The sequence below is a fragment of the Neolamprologus brichardi genome, chromosome 18, assembly GCF_056152115.1.
Source record: "Neolamprologus brichardi isolate AB-2024 chromosome 18, ASM5615211v1, whole genome shotgun sequence".
In the NCBI taxonomy this organism is placed as follows: domain Eukaryota; kingdom Metazoa; phylum Chordata; class Actinopteri; order Cichliformes; family Cichlidae; genus Neolamprologus; species Neolamprologus brichardi.
The window spans coordinates 10,243,202-10,249,201 of NC_142121.1; positions in this window are offsets into that span (position 1 = coordinate 10,243,202).

Below are 6,000 nucleotides of genomic sequence, written 5' to 3' on the forward strand. Positions count from 1 at the left end.
ACTGAGACCCCGTCAGAACTAACAGGTGCTTTCAGGCTTCAGCTCATACCTTGTAGGCTGGATACTTAGGCTTATATACTGTTGTTGGATATTGTGGTTTCCTTTATGCAGGGATGGAATTTGGTTCAAAACCATAAATGTTTAAAAAAGGCATTGTGTACATCCCATTGGGAATAGGGAAGAAGGTCATATCATTGGGAAACATATGCAATTTAACGCAAATGTTGGGAAATTCCAGTGTTGCAGTAGACTAAAAGTAGACTAGCTCGATAAAGTAGAATATGACACAAAAAAACATCTCTATAAAGTAAAATTTCTCTAAAAGAAAATGGTTCAGTAGAATAAAATGAAAAAATAAAGTTGCTTAAGTAAAAAACTTGGATAAACATAAAAAGATGAACAATAAAAATGTCTCTAGAAAGTAAAAAAGCTCATAAAAATTAATACGGTACTAACGAAACCAGAGATTTATTCTAAACTGTTTAAGTTCAGTTTCACATTCATATTTTAGCCACTTGTGCTTATCCGGGTGATCGGGGGGCTGGAGCCTGTCCCAGCTACCATAGGGCAGGAGTCAAACCGGGCTGCATGCTGCCCAATAGTGTTTTTTTCAGAAGATAAGTTAAGATAAGATAAAACTTTATTAATCCCTCGGGTGGGTTCCTCTGGGAAATTCAGTTTCCAAAAGCACAGCACCGACAGAAGTTACAGAGTTACAGAATATTATATATATATACACACACACGTATATAAATACAGAGACATATATAAATAAAATATACGAACGGGATAAATAGAATAAATAGGAATAAAAATAAAAATACAAGTGAATTGCACATTTCAAGTATGGAGTCTATTGCACCGCTGATTATTAACAAAAGTATTGCACAGTGAAGTGAAGAGGCACTACAGCTTAGTTGTTCCCCCCTCCTTTGTCCTCCCTCTCCCCTCCAGAGAGGAGTTAAACAGTCTGATGGCGTGTGGGACAAAGGAGTTTTTAAGTCTGTTGGTTCTTGTCTTTGGGAGAAGCAACCTGTCACTGAACAGACTCTTCTGGTTGTTTATGGTCGTGTGCAGAGGATGCCCAGCATTGTCCATAATGTCCAGCAGTTTCTTTAGTGTCCTTTTCTCTGCCACTGACACCAGAGTGTCCAACTTCATGCCGACCACAGAGCCAGCCTTCCTGATCAGTTTCTCCAGCCTGGATGAGTCCTTCTTTGCTGTGCTGCTCCCCCAGCACACCACAGCATAGAAAAGTACTCCAGCAACCACTGACTGGTAAAACATCCTCAGGAGCTTCCTGCAGATGTTAAAAGACCTCAGCCTCCTGAGAATACGTATTACTTGATGACTTGTTTGAAGCCTTTAGATCTCAATGCATTTAGTTTAACTCAGTGACTTGCAACTATGGCCCAATATTTCTTCCCATACAGCTGCAATCCTCAGAATGGGGCAACACATTGTAACATAAAGATTTATTTCCTTTTTCCTACAGCATGCTATCAGTGACCAAATGTAGTTTTTCTTGGGCATAATAATAATAATAATAATCATTGAAACAATCAGTCCTTAATATGTTTTGGCCAAATGTTGAGAATGTCAATGGACGAGTTCCAGTAATTAAGGAGTTATTTCTCTTGGCTGTGCAAAACATAACTACACTTTCTGTTTGCCATTAATAACTCCAGTACTTGCGGCTCTACCACCTTGCTGAAAGGCTCTCCAAAAATTCTTTTTGGGAAGAAAAGCTCTGATCTCTTCCCAACAAACCCCCCCATCTTAAAGGTGATCGTCTTCATGTAACCTTCATCTGCTTCAGTTCTCAGCCAAAAGCTGCATAATGAGTTCCAAAAACATCTCTGAAATATGGAAATGGCACTTCTCCACTGCAATAATTAACCTCAATTAAATCATATCTCTATTAACCGTAAAACATCAGGCTAATGTGTTTCACATAAAAGCTTTCATCACCGTATCCTACTCATAACAGTTTGCCAGATTTTAAAAAATGCCAGTGGAAAATTTTAAATAGTCCAAATGAGTGCTGGCACTACTTTGCATTTACAGATATTTAACACATAAATGGCTACATGCACACATATCTTTAAGAATCCTGCTTGCGTGGAACCTACAGTTGGCTGATAGTCTGTAAATGAATAAAAATTTGCATTCAGAGAATCTCAGAGAAATTGGAAAACTAAATTTGGTTCTTAATGCATGATGAAGGGAGGGACTATACAGTAAATGTATTTCCTGTACATATATGGACATTTGCCAAGCAAGTTTCCACATTGCTGATAAAGCCTCTTAACGCCGTCTCCATCTATACGTACTTCACAGCATTCCAGAGCTTTAAATCCAGCATCTGTGGAGACATCTGTACACTGATGCACGTGCTTCACATCAGCCAGCAATAGTTGGCTTTCCACAGTTGAACGACTAATGGCAACAGAGTAAGCTCATCCAGCTGAGACCATGGCTGTATCCCAATTCAGGTTCTGCAGCCTTAAAGTACGCAGCCTCAACGATCCTCAAGGGCCGCGTACTTAAAGACCGCTAAGGCCAGAAGTGCGAGGCTTCTGAAAAGGGACGGTCTAGCCTTCGTTGCGCTGCCCAGGTTGCCTAGCAACCATGATACTAACAACTGGAAACGTTTCATACAGCTTTGTTTGACAGAAATGAAGGAGAAAATCTTTTGTTCATTTGTTTGTTTGTTTCTACATGAGCTTTGATCATTCTCTGTAAGATTAAGCTCAGCTATTGAACGGCGTATATTTTAAAGTAAAGGCTTTAAAACCAAGTTAGTACAAACGTCACTAATGTCACATAACTTTGCCGACGTGTGGCCAACAGTAATGTTTTAATGTTCTTCGTTATTAAACATTTGCACATAAATAAGTGACATAATATTGAGTACTTACTTAGCCCCTCATCCTCCGTTTTTTTTCCGGCAAAATTATCCACACCCACCGCCGCGCTATGCATTCTGGGATATGTTGGGCCACGAAGTCTACACCGCCACGTCCTTAAAATTCAGGGAATGAAGGACGCATTTGAGGGCCGCATTTCGAGAAGCCTTCGAATTGGGACAGCCTTCGTCGCGTCACGATGACGTAATCGGCCTTAAAATGCGGCCTTTAAGGCTGCAGACCCTTGCAGCCTTAAAGGCCGCATTTTAAGGCCGATTACGTCACCGCGACGCGATGACGCAATGACGGGCTGCAGCCCATGTCTGAGTCTACAGTGTTCAAACACCGGAAGCATCCAAAAAAAAGAGGAAGGAAACTCCGATCTCACTTCCCAATAGAGACAAAAACTCTGCACTACAGGTCTAAAGTTTAAGAAAAAAAAGTTGCTGGTTAATTATTCTAGTTGCTTATTCTGTTTTTAATTGAAGTAATAATTGGTTTTCAAAATGTAATCGCAAGTCTGTTTATAAAAAGGGATTCTTTCATTTTTACCTTTTTCCCCTCATTCACTGTGTCTGCTTATCAATCATGCAATTAATTTGTTTTCTGCTGTTTATGTTTTCCATTTTCTGATTGTCTTAAGTTAATTAGATTAAGTTTATGTATTGGTGTGGTCAGGGCAATCAGAAACTGATTGTTTTGCTACATGTTGTTTTCTTGAGTTTTTTCATGAATTATATAAATGCAAATGTAATTCATAATTGTTTTGTTTTTCTTTTTTACTTCTGGGAATATTAACAAATTAATTGTTTAAATTGATGTAATAGTGAAAAGACTTTGGGTTCTACAGTTTGCGCGTGCAGCGCCTTTTGGGAGCAAATAAACTGCACCTTATGTTATTTCTCATTTTCCTTTAGCAGCATTACAACATTTTGATGCACTCCGCATCAACCCGGGAGCATCGTCACGGATCATTTCAACCACGAGCCTTTCTGTCAACACCGAGCCAAAACAAGAAGCTGCTAAACCTTTTGTTTTACAGCCATCCGTGCACCGTGATGCCATTAACAAAGCCTATCATTTTGTTTAATGTCATACTCACCTTGTGTAGGGGGCAGCCAAGCCATTTAGCTCCTGGGAGGTCGGGTAAAGGCCTTTTCAGAGGTGACACCTGTTTTTGCTCTTTTTTTCCCCCCCTTCCTTCCGCCATAATGTTTAGTGAGGATCGCTCGTAGATGATGCCATCCTTCTGGAATTTGGGCAGGAAGCTGGAGAAGTCGCAAAAGAAGGGCAAGACATGAGAGCGTAAATCAAGATGGGGGACAGAGGAAACTAACTGAGGAAGTTCTCCAGATTTAACATCCTCTCCATTTGTCAGACATCTGGAAGCAGGGTGTGAAGTTTTGACCCTCATAAAACGAAACAGACTCAATAACTCCAACATCGGTGACATGTAACAAATTTTATAAATGAGTAACAAATATTAGTGTTTGCTACTGTAAATCTGCAGAATTTGTTCATTTAAGGAAAAGAAAGGCTTTAAAAAATTGAATGTATTTGTCTTTGTCCTGAGATGAGATGTTTATCACATAAAGTGCAAGTCTCTCCCAAAAGGTTGACTCTGTTCATCTGGAGGTAATGTTTTCAGTGGGAGAAACGTTTCGTCACTCATCCAAGTGACTTCTTCAGTCTTAGCTGACTGCAGGTTTTCCCAACCTTATAAACAGTACATTTACATAATGATGCAAATGTACTGTTGATGCATAGTTTTAACAATGGGCTGGGAGATCAGTTCCTTGATCATTAATATGCAAATACTCATGACCACTGATCAACAACCATTAATCAGCAATCACTGATCAATAGCCATTTACAGAGATTGGGGAATGGCTGCAATCACAACATTGTAAGATGGCGAAAGATGTACCCTCAGGCCCCCTCCTTGATTCAGAGATGGTCTTTTCCTTTTCACCTAAATGGCCTCCTCGACTCCACGCTCAAACCAGCGTTCCTCCCTGTCCAGGATGTGTACATCCTCATCATTGAAAGAGTGTCCACTGGCCTGTAGGTGTAAATAGACTGCGGAGTCCTGGCCTGACAGAAGAGCTATCTCGTCAGGCCAGGACAATAGTTGTTGATCAATGGTCATGGGAATTTGCATATTAATAATCAAGGAATTGACCTCCCAGCCCATTGTTCCTTCAGTGGTGCTGGTTTCAATCATTATGCAAATGTACTGTTTATAAGGTTGGGGAAACCTGCAGTCAGCTGAGAGTGAAGAAGTCACGTGGATGAGTGATGAAATGTTTCTCCCACTGAAAACGTTACGTCCAGATGAGTCAACCTTGTGGGATTTACTTACCTGGATGATCGAGCATGCATCAAGACAAAGTGCAAGTCTGTTTTAATTGTTATTAGTTGTTGTTATTCCATTGGTAACTTCCATAATTTTCCCTCAACCTTTTATACGTGGTGTATAAATTGCATTTTAAAAAGATCCTTCCATCCATTTTCTTTGATTTATCCAAATTAGCGGTGCGGGGGTGCCGAAGTCTGTCCCAGCTGTCAAAAGAGGAAAGGTGGGATAAACCCTGGACAAGTTACAAGTCGATGGCTGTATCCCAATTCAGGGTCTGCGGCCTTAAAGGCTGCATTTTAAGGCCGATTACGTCACCGCGACGCGACGAAGGCTGTCCCAATTCGAAGGCTGCTCGAAATGCGGCCCTCAAATGCGTCCTTCATTTCCTGAATTTTAAGGACGTGGCGGTGTAGACTTCGTGGCCCAACATATCCCAGAATGCATAGCGCGGTGGTGGGTGTGGATAATTTTGCCGAAAAAAAACGGCGGATGAGGGGCACCCGAAGAGTAAACTTTAAGTAAGTACTGAATATTATGTCACTTATTTATGTGCAAATGTTTAATAACGAAGAACATGAAAACATTACTGTTGGCCACATGTCGGCAAAGTTATGTGACATTAGTGACGTTTGTACTAACTTGGTTTTAAAGCCTTTACTTTAAAATATACGCTGTTCAATAGCTGAGCTTAATCTTACAGAGAATGATCAAAGCTCATGTAGAAACAAACAA